Genomic DNA, 19,703 nt, shown 5'->3' with positions numbered 1-19,703 from the left:
ATATCTTGTTGTCACTTTTATTATGTATTTCTTAAATTTGTTTGAATTAAAAATTAATTAAATATAAAATAATTTATAGATTTAATTACAATTTTAGTTTATCTATTATTATAAATTTACGGAATTAGTTTCTAATTTTAAAAGTCAATAATTTTAGTCTTTCTCAAATTTTTGAAAAAAAAAAATAACGATTTGACGTATTTTTAATAACATAACGTACAATTTTATAATATAACATTATTTAGATACATTAGTTGTTCACATGTCATTAGTTAAATTAAAAATATTAAAAAAAATTGAAATTGAAATATAAATTTTTACAGTATTTTATTCTAATTTTATGAGTACTAATCATTTTATATCGTCGTATCATATGTCATATTATTTAAACTATCTTATGTCATTATCTTTTAGTTAAAAATTAAGAGAGAAAAAAAAATTATCGAATTTTAAAATTGGAGACCAATTTTATAAATAAGTAAAAATAAGATAACTAAAACTGCAATTAAATCTAATTTATATTTAAACAAATTTACATAAAAACAAATTAAATAATAAATTTTAATGTAAAAATCACATTTAAATTCAAAAATTATAAATTAAAATTAATTATAGAAACAAAATTAACACTATACTTATAACATCTAAACATATCAATATTAAATTTATACATTCATAATTAATTTTTACTCTTCAAAACTGGAACCAACGAGGCACTTAAACTGATAATAAATGAGTACATCATGTGTTATATCTATTCAAGTAATATCAATTTTTATTAAATAAAAATTATACTAATTTAATAGGCGTGCTTTATACGACTTCAATAGTGTATCTATTTTTAAATAACGAACAAATAAAAAATCTCACACATTTGTTAGGTTCACTCAATGGTGCTAGTTGACATTATGAGAAGTATATAGATAAAGAATGAGTGTCTCTAATTATAAAATAAATTCGTTAACTACTCTGCTAATTTTATTTTATAAGATTGAGAAAAACAGTAGATATTTACAATAAGGGAAGGATGTAATATTTGTTATTGATTAATTAAAAAAAATTATATTAAGTTGTTTAAAAAAAATTACTTTCAACATCTGAATGGAATTAATTATTTTGAAGTAAGAGGGTGAAAAAAATAGATTGTCGTGGAAAAGAAAATAAACTTTAGTGTAATAATTACCGTATAAATCCTTCGCATGATTTTACAATTGGCAACCAAATTACCAAACATTTATTTTCAAAAGTGCCAATAGATTCCCCAGCCTTCTACTTCTTGGAACTTCCATGAATCAATTTATAAAACTTGAAATAAACAACTCTCATTGTTTATCCAACCCTAAATTTTAATTGAATATTCTATTTGAATACAAAATCCATATAACATACGTCGACAAAGTATATAATATATATTTGAACTAATGTCTTTTGACTGAAAAAAAAAAACAGTCGAATGAAGAAACATAAGAATCATATTAAAAAAAAAAATCAAAATTATATGGTTATTATATCAAAAATGTGTCCAAATGATATTTTAGATTTTAAAATGCTGACAAACCCGTTATTATAAATTTAAAAGAAAATGATTTTAATATTATATAATTTAGATATTTTTAAGAAAATAAAAAGCTGCTTTCTTTTATGTTTGTATGACTTAATAAAAATTATTTTATAACAAAATTAGTTATAATTTTTTATCAAAAAACTGTTAAAAATATTTTTTCATTCGAAATAGTATTTAAATCATTTTTATATTTTACTTTTTAAAAAAACTATAATAAAAAGGCTTAATCGCAGTTTTGGTCCCCTATTTTAGCTGAATCGTCCCTCCATTTTGTTTCTTCTCAGTTCTGGTCCCCAAACAGAATTTTGGTCAAAAACTTGATGAAATTTCCTTTTTTAAAGCCGTACTACACCATTTATAATCATAAATTTCAGGTACAATGATTGCAAATGAGATTTTGAGACATGATGTGACTTAAATAAATGCAAAAAAAAAAATGAAATTTCATTTAGTTTTGGACCAAAATTCTGTTTGAGGGACCAAAACTAGGGAGAAACAAAATGGGGAGACTACTTTCGCAAATCAACTAAAATAGGGGGAACAAAACTGCAATTAAGTCTAATAAAAACATACAAACTTATAAAAGTGATTGTTTTAGAAAAAATAATTATTTCATAAAAAAAAACATGTAAGTAATGCATCAAATCTTATGGGATATTTTAATCGCCGCGGCGGTCCACATGACATCCACGTTGCAGGAGTTAAATCAATCTGAATGAATTACCCAATGCTATTTCCGACCAAAATACAATTCCCATATACATAAACACTAAAAAACTAGAACACATGGGTTATTTATTAGAAACATGGGTGGGAAAGGAAGCCCTCCATTACTTAATTATGTGTTCATCGTTGTTGGACCCACCATCCCTTCTTCTTTCTTCTTATCCTGCCCTACATCTAAATCATTCTCTTGTACTGTATAAAGACCTGTATTACTTTAGTCTTAAGTTTATCAAATAAATGTGATAAATAGCAAATCAGTTGTAAAAGAGTTCGATGGTTAAAATAATTAACATTCAGTTCAATAGAAATAAAACTACAATTTCATTTTAAAAGATATATAGCTGCCTGCTATTGTTTTTTTTACACATATGCTGCTTTTTTTTTTGAGAAATGTTATTTAATATGAATAATTATTAAAAAAAATACACAAAAAAATAATATTTAATTAATCAAATTTTGATTAACCGAAGTGGAATAAGACGTAGTTATTATTTGAAAGAGTTATACATCATTATATAAAAGTATTGTGTTTTTTCTCAATTTTTTGCACAACAATAGTCCTATTTTTTTATCAAGAGGAGTTGAATTTAGCATTTCAAAGTTTATACTCATACATAGTCATACATATTGTGCCTAACTGTTTGCACAAGATTCCAAGCGGACTAATCAACACATCCTGAATCAATATTTTTATCTCCTATATGTTGATCACAAAAATGCAATAACAACATTCTCACCCAATTATATGAAATATTTTACACCAATCAATAGTTACTTTTATTTAAAAATAGCAAGTTCAACAAAAAATGCCGATATTCTTAAGTTAGCATGCTTTGTTTCAAGTCTAAATTCGAAATCTCAATGTAAAATGATTTTACGCTCGCAATGTATATAAATGAAACTATTTCTTTTATATTACATAATCATCTTATTTTTCATCATTTTTCTTTTCTTTTCTTTTCACATTCTTTTTCTTTCCTCCATATTTCATTCATTGATCAAATAAATTATAAATATAAAGACTAAATTGTCCTTATTTAATTTTTTAAATAATTAAAAATTATACTTATATTTGTCAATGACTAAATTGAGCTTCTTTATTAATGACTAAAATGGATATTCACGCTAAATTTTATATTATATTTTCCTTATAAATTGAATAATTATAATGATTTATTGGTTTCTCATGTGTCAGTTTAATAGTAAGAGATTGACATTACTATCTCCAGGGACAATGTTCGAATTCCGTATAAGATAGTTGTAAAATAATCCTTAGTCATCATTATTAATAATAATTTTTTATTCTCCCAATTTATTAAATATTTTTTAATATAAATTAAGCATAATCGAGATGTTATAGTATCGTTTAACATGTTACTTTTTAAATTTTTTTAAAATATAGACTTAACTTTGTAAATTTTTCTCCTCCAAAATTCAACTCTCAAACATTTTTTAAAGGTTTGGTTCAACAGAAAAAAACAAAGACGATGGATTTTAATGGAGGGGATGAGAGAAAAGAAAAGTGAAGATATGTATAGTTCAAACAAGTGAAAATAAGGAAATAATAGAAATTATGATGGTCTTGTATTTGTTAAAAGATTATGAAAGATTTTAAATGGTATTTATGTGTTTAAGAGAAATTTTTACTATCTCTCCTCTTTCTCCGTTTGAAAACTAAACCAAACCAAAAATCTTTAAAATATTTCTTCCCGATCTAATATAACTTCCTCTTCTATCTATATATTTCAATCAAACACACCGTAATGAAAGCTAATAATGACTAGTGAGGAGGACACATCCTTCCTCTTCGTGTGGTGACCAGAGCTCAAGAAAATATTGGTAATTAACTTTGTCAAGATTACATGACTCTATTTCAGATTTTTTTTACCTAATTGAAAAGAAAAACTTTGCCAATCTTACCAATTTAATACTCGCAAATATATTTTTACAAATTCACCAAGATTTGTTGTTTTTGTTGTTTCTTTTCTCATGAGTAGAAATAAATCTTTTTATTCTTAAATTGTAGTTTAATTGAAAAATATTGATATTGTTAAGTTGAACGTCTTGTTCTGAGTTCGAACCTGACATTTCACAATTTTATTAGTTAATTAGTGATATTTATCATTTTTTAAGACAAACAAAAAAAACTTTTGATGTTCCTTTTCTGTTAAAAAAAAAAAAAAAAACAAAGAGTAGAAATCTTTTGTGTTAAACTTTGAAGTCATTTGTTTGATAGACTGCTCTTTAGACAACATAGGCATAATTTTGGTGTAAGACCTCAAAATGATGTTTATTTTATGTAAGATATTTTTAGTCCAACTTTGTAGCATATGATTAGTTCTTAGTAGAATTCCTCTAAAATAGAGGTAAAACAAAATGAGCTATACGAGGGATTTTGACTTCCTCCCCTCTTAAAAATTCAACCAAACATAAGAATTTTAAAATATTACCTTCACTCCCTCCTCCAATCAAACACATCCTTGTTGGTCTAAAAAGACAAGAAAGGGAGGGAGTTGAATTGTGTCTACAATTTTTGAAAATATTTTGAATGATTTAAAAAAACTGAAGTGATAAAATTGAAAAGATAAAATAAATGACTCAACAGTTTTATCATGATTCATTACTAACTAAATAACTACGTCATATCCCTTGCTTTGAAGGACTTGATCCACTATATTTAAAATTTACACTTGAACACTTGGATTGTCACCATTGAATGGAAAGAGAATATTGAAAGACATGTTGAATAACCTGTGTGTTTCAACTATAGAGCGAAAGTTCTTTATATAGATTATGAGTAACAAATACACATAATGATAGAAATACTTATAGATATTCTATTTATTTACATAATAATATTTAATTTTCAACACTATCAAGCTGGAGCATATCAATTAAATGCACCAAGCTTGCTACATATATAACTAATTCTAGGACCTTGCAATGACTTTGTAAAAACATTTGTCAACTGATCATTAGAATTGACAAAGCTAGTGATGGTGTCGCCTGATTCGATCTTTTCTTTAACAAAATGGTATTCTATATCAATATGCGCGGTCCTCTCATAAAAAATAGGATTTGAGGCAATGTGCAATGCAACTTGATTATCATATATTAGTGTCATTGGGTTGACCTCTTCAAATTGAAGCTCTTTTAGTAACTGTTCCAACCATATGAGCTCACATGTTACTAGTATCATGGCCCTATATTATGCCTTAGCGCGAGATCTTGCAACAACATTTTGTTTCCTACTCTTCCAAGATATTAAATTTCTTCTGTCAAGTACACAATACCCAAAAGTGAATCTTCTATCAATGGGTGAGCCTACCCAATCAACATTTGAGTAACCAACTATCTAAGTATATCCCCTCTCTTTATTAATGAGATCTTTTCATGCACACTTTTGATGTATTTAAGAATTCAGATTACAACATCCATACTTTCTTGACAAAGAGAATTTAAGAATTGACTTACCACACTAACAACGAAGGAAATGTTACGACGAGTGACTTTGAGATAGTTTAATTTTTCAACCAATCTCTTATATCTTCTTGAGTCTAATAGAGGCCCCCGTGATTAGGTAAGAGTTCGACATTTGGATCCACAAGATTATCAACTTGCTTGGCAATTAATAGGCACGTTTCTTCAATAATATCTCTATCATATTTTCTTTGTGAAATTACAAGACCATCCTTGGATTGGGCTATCTCAATACCCAAAAAAAAAACTAGAGTTTACCAGGGACTTTAGTCTGAAACTGATTTGAAAGGTGTTGTTTCAACTGGAGTATTCATTGATGATCAATACCGGTTATGATAATGTCATCCACATAAATAATAAGATAGATGCACCATTGGGTAGAGTGACAATAAAATACAGAGTGACTGACTTCACTATAAATCATACCAAACTATTATACTACCGTACAAAATATGTCAAACCGAGTTCTATGAGATTGTTTAAGACCATAAAATGGCTTATGTAGCCAAAAAACCATGGTGGTAGAGTTCCTATGAGTAACAAATTCTGGTGGTTGCTCCATATAAACTTCCTCTTCAAGATCACTAGCAAAAAGGAATTTTTAATGTCAAGTTGATGGAGAGACCAATGTCGAATTGCTGTAATGGAGAAAAACAATATGACAAATGCCATTTTGGTAACAGTGAAAAGGTATCACTATAATCGAACTCAAACATCTAAGTATATCCCTTGGCCACCAAGCGAGCCTTAAATTGATCAATCGTATCACCAGGGCCAACCTTCATCGTATAGAGCTAACAACAACCTACTAAAGACTTCCCATGAAGTAAATGGACTAGTTCCCAAGTACCGCTACTTTGTAGAACACACATCTCATCAAGCATTGCTTGCCTCCACTCAGGGCGGGGTAATGTTTTACCTAGAGATTTAGGAATAGAAACATAAAACAAAGAACACAAGTAAGTATAATGCACGGGGCAAAAAGATGATAACATAAATCAATATAATGAGGAAATAGATTCGTGTTGTGCGAATGTCCTTACCAAAAGCAATGGGAAAGTCATGCTTAGGTAGCAGGGCTGAATTTGGTGGCAACGTTGGAGGAGAGTCTGCAATGTGAATAGAAATTGGCACAACATAGGGTGCACGAAGAAGATGATATATTTGTAGTGGTCGTGGAGCTTGGGGCAGACTCGACAAGTTCAAAAGGAACAAAAGTGAGCGGAATATGGATAACTACCTGATGAGATTCAATATTAATGTTCTTATGGGGCTCAGTAGCTACATGGGTCGGTTCAAAATATGATACATTATCAAAAAAGGTAACATCAACTGATGTAACTTATCAGTGTGGTGCATGAGAATAATAATGATAACCCTTTTGAGAATGATGATATTAGAGAAAGACACACTTGAGTGATCGAGCTGACAGTTTGTCGAGATCAGGAGAAATTATGAACAAAATACGTGGACCTAAAGACACGAGGAGGTAGTGGGTGAAGAGGGGTATGGGGAAATAAGACTGAATGAGGAATTTTATCATCAAGGACATAATAGAGCATATCATTAAGACTGCTCCCCCTCCTAAAAAAAAAAAATGAAACATTACCATGGAGAAGTAAGGTTCGTGTGGTTTCAATGAGATGGCGATCTTTGAGTTCAACTACCCCATTTTATTTGGGTGTATGAGAATATAAAGTTTGGGGAAGAATACCATTAGGAGCCATAAAATTTTGAAATTGATGGGTTAAATATTTTCGAGCATTATCACTTTGTAAAGTACAAATAGAAACATCAAATTGAGTTTTAATTTTTTCAATAAAATTGCTCAAAAATAGAAAATATTTCATATCTATTTTTCATTAAAAATAACCACACACAACGATAATAATCATCCATAAAAGTAACAAAATAGTTATACTCTAAATTAGACACAATACAAGAAAGATCTCAAACGTTATAGTCAACTAAAGTAAAGGGAAACGAATCCCTTTTATTGACTAGATCAGGAAAATCCCTAACTGACACGACTCACAATGTAAAATGAATAACTTAAACAAACTAGACACCTATTTTTGAAGTTTGGTAAGACTTAGGTGTCTTACAGGGTAACATTATCATTAGTAAAAGTATTAATACAATCAAGGGGACCTAGTTAATCGACTAACTGAAAGTAAATTAAAAGGACATCCATGTAAATAGAGAATAAATGCAACTGAAATGAAATGGATAATTTGAACAGCGTCGGGTAATAATAAAATGGTAGTACCGAATGTGGAACTCAAGGATTGCGTTTTACTATCGAATTATAATTTATTACTAAAATTGAACAAAAAGTTTCCGAATTGATTGAAATTATATTTGAAACTAACAAGAGTAATATAATTGAATTTTTACAATAAGAAAAATGTTAGGGATGAGTATCACTTTAAATCCAACCTTAGTTTCTAATTTGATCCTAGTTACTAAATTCCTTTATTGAACTATTACCGATTTCTCTTTATTATTCTTGCCCTAAGGTCTTAGTGACAAAACTTTTAATTCTATAGTAACCTAGAATTCCTTAGTAGATTTAAGATTATAATTAAGATTTACAGGACAAGAATTCTCTTATTAAACTAATGCATATGCAAATAATTCAATTGGTTTCATGATCTTCATATGTCCCTAGACAACAATATCATAAATTTTTCATCTCGAATATTCGTAAAGTCGACTTTCGTTTCAAAATACGAATCATATAATATTTTAAAGTTGAACAAGCAACAAAAAACATTAAGCACATAGATGAGAAAAATAATTCAATAAACTTAATCATATAACTAGAAATCAAATCAGACAAATAAGGGTTTCATCTTGTTTCACTCATCCCTAACAAATAGGATTTAGTTACTCATGACAGAGATACAAAATATAGAGATCAAAGGAGAATTACAGAAAAGATTCATGAATGATTCTTGATAAAACTCCTCGAATGGTGTTAGAAATAGTTGTCTCTAAGTTTCTCTGTCTGGGCACAAGTCTATAAACTTCTCAATAGTCAAAAAAATCCTTAGAAAGTGAGGAAAAATGTATTTTTATACATTCAAACGTGTGCCACACTCCCCAAGCACGGGATTTGCGCTTCAAGCGCAATTTGACAGAGTCAATGGTGTAGACATGTGCCCCAGACGCAAAGCCTCTTCTGTCTGACATATAATGTATTTTTGCTCCTATTTTGAGTCTGAATTTGGTTCTAGTGTACTGATGAAAGTTGTAGCTATAGATCTTAATTTTAATTTGCACTTGATTTGACTCCAATTGAACATCTACAACTCTATATATGACTGAAATACTTCACATATGTCATGTTGATTTCTCACCAAAATTCAACACTGCACTAAAATAAAGAAACAATACAAAACTACGAAATATCACTAATTAATGAAAGAAATAAGAATATAAACATTTTATTAAATCCAAAAACTAAAATCAATAAAATATATCAAATAACTTATTAAATTAATTAATGATTAAAGATAAATAATAATAAAAACAATGAAAAATATGCTTACAATGAAGAGTTATCGTGTTTTGAGATTGGAGAGGGAGAAAAAGACTTTGTGAGGAGAAAAAGAGCTAAAAAAAAAAAAGAATGAAATTTTGCACCTTATTTGAGATAGTATTTTTATATAAAAATATGATAAATAAATATTTATAAATTAGTTTATTTTTAATTTTGAGAATATGATTTTAAATATATAAAATAATTCGAAAATTTTATCTAAACCATCCAAAATTATAAAAAAAAAAACTTTCTCCAATATATTTTTTAAATTCTCCCTAAGTATAGAAGTTGGACATTAGTTAAAGCAAACAATCGAGACTAATTTGAACGTGGAGGACAACCCTTTACTTTCCTTTCAACTTGACCCATAATTTCAGGTTTGTACTTGGTATGCTTTTTACGGTTGTACACACCAAACTCCATTATTGCTGTCTTACATAGGTAACTTGGTAGATAAACTAAAAGAGACCGAATCAAATTTAAGAAGAGGTTGAGAGACTCGAGAAACTAATATAATTTTACTAATTTATTAATATTTATTCATAAAAAAACTTTATTATTGTATTTTTTTAGAATTCTTTGATATTTACGAGAAAATTGTGGGTACTAGAAAATATAAATTTTAAAATACTTAAAAAAAAATAAATATGAAAAGAATGAGTGTCTTCTTATATGTGTAAAGTATATGTCTCTAATTTTTCAATTCAACACATGTACAATATAAGGGAGAATCATCAACCTCATTATATATTTGCAATTAAATTTAGGTAAAACTTACTATTTATATAGACATCACAACAAATTTATTTATTATGTGCAATTCAAATTATAATTTTATGATTTTAGAGGATAGTGTGATAAAGTTTGATCGACAGTTATTAATAAGTTAGATTATGTAAGTTTTCGAGATTTCTTCCTTAAATCTCTTTCATATTTTTTTAATTCATCTACTGAATTACTTTAGTGAAAATGAAGTTTGATTCTTAGTCCATGATATTGGTCCTCTTCTTTTCGTACACATATGTTCCTTGCTATGGAATTATTTTGCACATAAAAGGGTCATTTTCTTTTTTTTCCCCAACCCCACGCATCCAACAGCAATAATATTCCTATCAATCAATCTTTCTCGCTCTGTCCACGAACTCGTGTCTATGCTTCTATCATGCACGAGATAAATAATTTTGGAACCTAACAAAGCGATGGCCTAACCAATCAATTCCAATATCTATGTTTATCTATGTTTTGCATAAAAGTACAAAGCTCACATACACGCCGCCCACTCATTTTTGGCTAAATTTTGCTTTTATTTATTTATGGTCCTACGGCATAAGCTAATTTCTCAACGCTAGATGAGCATATAGTTGATGGACTTTAATTTCCTCATCAAATGAATGTTACGTTTGTATCACATGGAGAAAGGAGATAGCTATATAACACCAAAGAAAGCACATTTTATTAGAGCATTTGCATTTGTCTTGTCTAACCAAAGCTAGCAAGAACGTGTACGTGACTAGCTACGTATATGTAATTGTGAAGTTATATAATTAACGAATTGATAATTAAAAAAAAAAGGAATAATAAATTATGTGAAAAAAATGAGTAAGTGAATTTCAAAATTTTAAATCAAAACATGCTACTGATTATATTGGATGTGATAATATTGTAAAGTCATTTTCTAAAATTGAATTTGGCTCAACTCATATTCTAAGATAATATATCATTAATCCAATATTTATTGAAATGCGATAAGAATGAGATGTGTTAAGAATCTCATTGTTGACAAAAAAAACAAAAGAATCTCGCATCAAATGAGATGAGACTTCAAATAAATTTGTATTATGATGATTATCCTCACTCATAATTCATAAACCTATATATTTTCAAGTAATATTTTATTCAATGTAGTAATCTTAACATATATTTTCTTCGATCATTTTTATAAAAGATAAATATATTACAAATAGATTAATAAAAAATGATGTATTTTGTTTGTATCAACAAAATTTGATACATTTAGTCCATAAAATAAACCAATATGTATTAATTTGGTCCATAAAATACATCTTGGTCCATTTCATGGGTCAAATACATCAATTATTTTTATATAAACTAAACAAATCAATTTTTATAAACTCATTTATCTCTTGTAAAAAATATAGGAAAGAGTATTTCAGTCTCCTTAAGTAGACACATATATATTACTTAATTAGTGTATAACTTTCAAAATTTATTTAGAAATTAATTGTTATACATTATTAATTTAAATTTTTTTACACGATGGATAAAAATGACTATAAAAATACTTATAGTAAGCATCAAATATATATAATAATCTAATGATTGTGATTGATTATCGGTGGAAAAATTCTTTATAGTATAATGTATACGAATTAAATTATTTTATTTAAAGTTTGAGAAAAATATTAAAAATTTCAAATAAAATTTCTTTTTGAAAAGAGGTGTAGATTACAGAATCGTATTGCGTATATGAAAAGAATTGGCATCTATCTTACATCATCTTCTACAACATTTACCTGAAATAGTTATACAAATTTATATAAAACTGAAAACATACTGGTTACCTCGAACATAATCTTTCCATTCAAGATTCGGCGCAAATATAATATTAAAATATCAAAACAATCATTTTCACGTTTTAAAAGTGTACAATAGAATTAATTTTTAAAATTCAATGTCCATCTTACAAATTTAAATAATAAAATTATATTTTATTTTAATATATTAATATAATTACTTAATAATAATATAATTATTTTTCCTGTTAACTTTATATTATTTAATATCTTTTGAATGTATTGTACATGTAATATGTAATTAGACTAATATTTTTTTAGTAGATTGTAATTTTCTTTTAAATTATTTTTGATTTTTAACTTTACTTTGAGATGCGGAATATAATTTATAAATATTATATATAATATTGGTAATCCTCAAAATAATAATAAATTATTAATTTCTATCATGCATTTTTGAGAAATATAATCGAAAATATAACCAGCAATGTCATAATTTTGAATATATGAAATTGTATTTTTTATTATTTTTATTTATGCAAATCTTATTATTTTATGTTTTATATAGAAAATTCGATCAATTGATGAATTAAGGGATATATAAAAAATTAAATAATACATTATTGATTTAAACACGAGAAATTAATATAACTCTACTAATTTATGAATATTTATTTATACAAAAGATCTTATTATTTTATAACTATTCTTTTCTTCAATTCATTTAATTTTATAAAATTTCTAATATATTTCCTCTATTAGTTGAAATTCAGTTCTTCAAATTTTTATGTCCCTCAAAGTTGGTGTAAGCAATTTCCATTTTAATCAATAAAATCAAATCTGTGTTATTAGTATTTTTCAATAACCCATAGAAAAACATTTCGCATAAATGTCTTCTTAAAATCCATGGGTCCTTAAATAGAAATTCATGTCATCTTTTCAAATCTTGTAATTCTTATGATACAAATCATCAATATTCGAGAAGAAATTTATAATTATGTCAGTTTTTTAAAAGTGTTGCAAGTTATTATAAATCTTACGTAGACATTTGAATCCACAAAACTTTTTTAATAAAATAATATTATTTCAAAATCACAATCAATACACCTCCTTGGTGACAGACTAAAGCAAAAAGTAATGAAACCATGTTACAAAAATGGTTTTGTCTAATGTAGACAACCATTTATGTGGTGCATTGTGAATAAGTTTTTGTTATTATTGGACTTTGAAGTCTAGTTACTTCTGATAAGTCTTTCATCGGCACTGATTTTTTTTTTTCCCATATCCTCCACCTTTGAAAAGGATTTTCTTTTTTGGTTGCAAAAGCTCTCATTTATTAATGCAAAATTTCTTTCATTTTTCTTCAGTTAGTACAAAAAATAAAAAGACAGGTTTAAATAAGAGCTTTTGGTTATAGCATGTGGGTGTTTGGGTATTACGATTAGAGCTGTAAAAAACCTCTAACTTCAAGATTTTTTTTTTATTAAGCACTTAATATTTGGTCCTCTATTAAAATAATTTTTTTAAAATTTTGGTCTATTATTATTTTATGGAGTTTAAGGAAAGGAGCACAATGAGCTTACAGGCTCCTAATATTGTTAATTTTGAAAAAAAAATTCTTGAATTTTTTTTTCTTGAATTAAAAAAAAATTATAAATCATTTTTTATTGAAAAAAAAACGAAAACTTTTTATTGGTAAAAAATCAAAAAAATTTATTTTTCGAAAACAAAATCGATTCTTTTTTAGAAAAAGTGGGTCCATAGGCCCACAAAATTTTAGAAGGCTTTTAGTGTGGGGAGCTTTGTTTTTTGGGACCTTTTAAATTATAAATTTTTATGGTCCCTCCAACATGTGGCTCAGAGCCAATAATTAGAAAATTTATCAAATTGACAGCTCTAATTACGATAAACAAATGGACGAGTAATGTGAAATAAGAGGAAATAAATAAGGCATTGATGCATATTTTTACTTATGGTAGAACCTTTAGATCTAATGGTTAAAAATAGTCTTGCATGAGGCAAAATCCATATAGGTTGTGCACCTTAGCCATCCCTAAAAAAATTTAGTACCAAAGTGATGATTTACAAAACTAAGTTGATATCATATTACAATAATGTAGTGATTAACTATGCTGATGCTTTACCTTATTTGTTTGCGGAGGGAAATTGTTGGATACCACTCATTTTCCTAAATTGATTTCTATTTTTCATTAGGGAGAGCAACACCTAATGCTACACGTCATTCATCTCCGTCCGATGGCACTAGGGATATAGATTACAATTTTTTTTTTAGCTTAATTGCACTTTTGGTCCCCCTATTATAGGTGAAAATTGAAAGTAGTCCCCCCATTTTGTTTATCCCCAGTTTTAGTCCCCCAAACAGAATTTGAGTCCAAATCATGATGAGTTGTCATTTTTTTAATGACGTGTCAAAAAAAAGCTGACGTGGCAGACGCATACGTGGAATAAACTTATTATTATATTATTTCTAATTAAAAAATATAATTTATATTTTTAAAAATTATTATTATAATTGTTAAAAATTATTATTACAAATTAAATTTATTTGTTATAATTAAATTAAAAGAAAAAACACCTAAAATCCAAAATCCTAAACAACTCAAAATCAATACTCATTTACTGAAGAACCCTAAAACCATTCTGAACCCTAAAATCAAGAACCCTAAAACCATTCTGAATCCATCACTTATTTGCCCGTTCCTAGTCGTCATGGGAAAAAAGGAAGAAATAAGAAAGATATTATTCCCTAAGAGCTTGTCCAATACTACCTGTACCAGAAATGCATCTCCTTGCGTGCGAGAGACTTCTATGCCAGCCGTTATTCCCGGCTCTGTTATGAAAGAAAGCGAAGCGGCAGACTCATCTTACAGGTGTTCCCTAATGAGGGATTTTAGGGGATTAGGGTTCTCCTTTATCTCCCCCACCCATCCGCGGAGGGTTTCAATATAAATCTCCGCAGATATTTTCAGATCGCGAGACATAATGTTCTCTGCGACACTGGAATAGATTTCTTCCATTTCCGGAAAGTGAACGGAAAGCCGCCCTTTCCCCTTCTCACAATATTCCCGAACTAGCTCAAGAATGGTTTTAGGGTTCTTGATTTTAGGGTTCATAATGGTTTTAGGGTTCTTGAGTAAATGAGTATTGATTTTGATTTGTTTAGGATTTTGGATTTTAGGTGTTTTTTCTTTTAATTTAATTATAACAAATAAATTTAATTTGTAATAATAATTTTTAACAATTATAATAATAATTTTTAAAAATATAAATTATATTTTTTAATTAGAAATAATATAATAATAAGTTTATTCCACGTATGCGTCTGCCACGTCAGCTTTTTTTTGACACGTCATTAAAAAATGACAACTCATCATGATTTGGACTCAAATTCTGTTTGGGGGACTAAAATTGGGGAGAAACAAAATGGGGGGACTACTTTCAATTTTCACCTATAATAGGGGGACCAAAAGTGCAATTAAGCCTTTTTTTTTTATATTCTTAGATAAGATTTGCGACATAGATGAAACATATAGCTTAATTGATATTCACGATATAGAAAAACATATTTTAACTATGATTAGTTAATTGATACAGAAGGAGAAAGAAGTGTAAGAGTAATTTTCAAAATATATTTGAAGTTTTCTAATAGCTATATTAATGTAGCAAAATTAAATAATTTAATGTACCATTTGGTCAAGTGGTTGTAATGTTTGAATTTAATTCAAACCGATTCATCTTTTAAGTTAACAAATGCTGTTGAGATTTATTCCATAACTGTCTTTTTACCAAGTTTAGAAGGTTGCTAGTTAGTTATGACTGTTAGTTAGTTACCTTTGGATAAATGGCTTTGCAAGCAATTGTGTAATACATATAAAAGGAACACTTTGTAAAGTGAACAATTCAATAATATCAGAGTCATCTTATTCATTCTTCCTCTCATTCTTCTCTACTATTTTGCTGCACAATTTTTACTGTGTTCATCACAATTCTTTGTTCCAACAATTGGCATCTAGAGCTTGGTTCAATCTAAGGGAAACACGACTGTTGAGGGGAACAATTGATGACTCTTCATCATATGCATATTTTCCCACTGTTTTAGTCTTATTTATCCTCAATCATCAGTTAAATTAAGGATTTATTTGATACATTTTGTTGATTTTTGTTCTTTGAGTTAATAAAATGTTTTTTGCTTTTATTTCGTTGATTAAGTAGGAATTTGTCGTAATTTTACATTGCGTTTTGTTTTAGTGCAGTGCTGAATTTTGGTGAAAAATCAACATGATATATGTGGAGTATTTCGGCCATATCTGGAGTTCTAGATGTCCAATTAGTGTCACTCCAAGTGCTAATGAAAGCTAAGATCCATATCTACAACTTTCATGAAGACACTGGGACCCAATTCAGACGCAAATGATGAGCAAAATGCAAAATACATCAGACAGCAGATGCTGGGTGCCTGGAGCGCGCTCTGCGCGCCTGAAGCGCATTTCTCGTGTTTCAGTTCTGTCAACGCGCGCCTGGAGCCCGCCCTGCGCGCCTGGGGCACGTGACGCACATCAGCAATCATAAAAACGCAAATTTTTACTGTTTATGCATCTTTTTTTGACTCTTGGGAACTTGGGAGACTTGTGCCCTAGCAGAGAAACTCAAAGACGGCCGTTTCTAACGCCATTGAAGCAGTTTTATCAAGAATCATCCATTAATCATTCTTGTAATTCTTCTTTAATCCTTATCTTTTGTATCTCTGTCATGAGTAACTAAACCCTATTTGTTAGGGATGAGTGTAACCAGATGAAACCCTTATTTTTTTGATTTGATTTCTAGTTATATGAATGAGTTTATTGAATTGTTTTTCTCATCTCTGTGCTTAATGCTTTTTATTGCTTGATCAACATTAAAATGTTCTACGATTTGTATTTTGAAACGGAAGTGGACTTTACGAATGCTTGAGATGAGAAATTCATGAATTTGTAGTCTAGGGATAGATGCAGGTCATGAAACCAATTAAATTAGTTGCAAAGCAATAATTTACAAGAGAATTTCTATACGGTAATGCTTAATTCTAATCTTAAATCCACTAAAGAATTAGGGGTTACTTTGGAATTAAAGGTTCTGTCACTAAGACATTAGGGCAAGAATAATAAAGAGAATTCGGTAGTAATTCAATAAAGGAATTCAGTAACTAGGATCAAATTAGACACCAAGGTTGGATTCGAAGTGAAACTCATCCCTGACATTTTTCTCATTATAAAAGATCAATTTTATTATTGTTGTTAATTTCAAACATTATTTCAATCAACTTGGGAACCTTTTTGTTCAATTCTAGTAATCAAATATAATTCAATAGTAAAACGCAATCCTTGAGTTCGACACTCGGTACTACCGTTTTATTATTACTTGCAACGATTCAGTACACTTGCTGAAACGCTATCAAGTTTTTGGCGCCGTTGCCGGGGATTGCCAATTCACTATTGAAGTTAATTTATTTACTTAATTGAAATTTTTTGCTCTACAATAAAATTTCTTCTTTTATTTTATTTCTAATTTAAAAAAAAAAATTGGTTTAAAACTCTCTTATTTTCACTTGCGGAGAAACACATAAGAATGAAAATTGTGCTGATGACCTTGCCGAACTAGTAGAATATGGAGATTTTTTTTTGAAAGTCACAGAAAACGACGAGCGTTACATTAAAAAGATCTATTGGGAACAAATTCTACCTCAAAAAATTTGTTGAGACGTCAAGCTCAAGACACTAAACGAGCGCTTATTAGGATGCAATCCAATTTTATATCCTTTGCACCTTATTTATTTATTGCATTTTAGATTTATTTTACTCCATTTAGTTCCAATTTTAGTCTCTAATTTCTAGTTCTCTTAGTTTTGATGTTTGGTATGAGCAAAGAATCAAAAAGATGCGTTAAGAAGCGATTGTACAGCTCCAAATGACAGAACGTGCGCCCAAGCGCGCCTGAAGCACTTTTTCCAGACACCAGGAGGCTGATCTATTTGCACCTCACCAGTATACTGGCGACCATAGCGGATGATCTAAACGAGAATCATTGAACTACTAAACTGAGATAAGTTTTCTTTCTTTTTTCTTTTTATTTTTGTTGGTTATCCTGTTGCTTTCCGTTTTCTCGTTTTATTTGTTTAATGTCAGTATATGTTGACTTTCTTCTCCTCATGTTTTTTTTTCCTTTCACTAAATGTGTACTATGATGAAACAGTCATATTGACTTGCACTTGATCTCAAAATTCCTGTTTTTGATTTTGCCAGTTAAATTTCATTTCTTAGATTATGTTATTGCTCAAGTCGACAAGTCTTCCTAATGCATGCATTCTTGATTACTAAATGGTTGTAGAAGGCTAATATGCCATCAATTTTTCAAAAATACAATTTTAACTTTTCAGAAGCATGTTGGCTTTATTTTGATTGTTCATACTCTCTCTTATTATCCTAGCTGTGAGCTTTTGAGCCTAAACACTTAAATTCTTTGTTGTGTGATTATCCAGACATGTGTTATCCCTCTAGAACTTGCACTAATTCTGACTTGCATCACTTGTAATTTATGCATACATTGAGGCAATTTTATTGGTCGTTTGAGCCTTTCTAACTACCCTATGAAAATTTTACCCTTTGCTAGCCCCTTTGAGTCTTGCCCTTTTATTTCGGTTACTAGCCACATTACAAGCAAAACACCTGACTTTAATTAAATCACCTTACTTGGAGCTAGGTAGAAAAAAATTCTTGTCATGATAAAATTCTAAGTTTGGGGTTGCTCATGGAATAGCAACTTTCTAAGTTTAGGGTGGTGATTCGCAGAAAAAGAAAATAAAAAAAAAATAAAAAATAAAAAGAAGAAAAATAAAATGAAAGAAGAAAGAAGAAAAACAAAAACAAAAACAAAATATATCTTCTTAGTTCTTATGTCAATGTCTGAGAATCTCCATAATGAAAAGGTGAAGAAAAAAAAAATGGTAGAATAATCTCGAAATGTATGTCTAACTTCAAGTGGTAAAGCCTACTATCCTAAAATGTCATACCCTTACCTAAGCCCCATTACAACCCGAAAGTCCTCCAAAAATGTATGTGTTTAATGCATTGTGATTGCTAACTAGAATTTTTTCAAGCCTATGGTAGCGTGATGCATGTTCTAGGATTTGAGTGATAAATTCATAAACCTTTCTAAACACTTGAGAGAAATTTTGGTGAGATTGTGTGAAGAGAGAGTTGAATTTGATGAATGAATGCCAAGGTGTACAAATCTTGTTGTCTGTATTTTTGAAAACAACCATAGAGCATGATGAATGTTTTGCAGTAGCAAGAACTTTGAAATTTGAGTTTGATGTAATTTGAGAAATTGAATTTAAGTGTGCATTTAACAGGACCAAATATGAAATTAATTGTTGCTTGGGGACAAGCAATAGATTAAGTTTGGGGTTGTGATGACTCTTCATCATATGCATATTTTCCCACTATTTTAGTCTTATTTATCCTCAATCATCAGTTAAATTAAGGATTTATTTGATATATTTTGTTGATTTTTGTTCTTTGAGTTAATAAAATGTTTTTTGTTTTTATTTCGTTGATTAAGTAGGAATTTGTCGTAATTTTACATTGCGTTTTGTTTTAGTGCAGTGCTGAATTTTGGTGAAAAATCAACATGATATATGTGGAGTATTTCAGCCATATCTGGAGTTCTAGATGTCCAATTAGTGTCACCCCAAGTGCTAATGAAAGCTACGATCCATATCTACAACTTTCATGAAGACACCGGGACCAAAGTCAGAAGCAAAACATGAGAAAAATGCAAAATACATCAGACAACA

This window comes from Cicer arietinum, chromosome 4 (assembly GCF_000331145.2).
Source record: "Cicer arietinum cultivar CDC Frontier isolate Library 1 chromosome 4, Cicar.CDCFrontier_v2.0, whole genome shotgun sequence".
Classification (NCBI taxonomy): Eukaryota; Viridiplantae; Streptophyta; class Magnoliopsida; order Fabales; family Fabaceae; genus Cicer; species Cicer arietinum.
The sequence above is the reverse complement of the archived record's forward strand: the minus strand, read 5'-3'. Positions refer to the sequence as shown.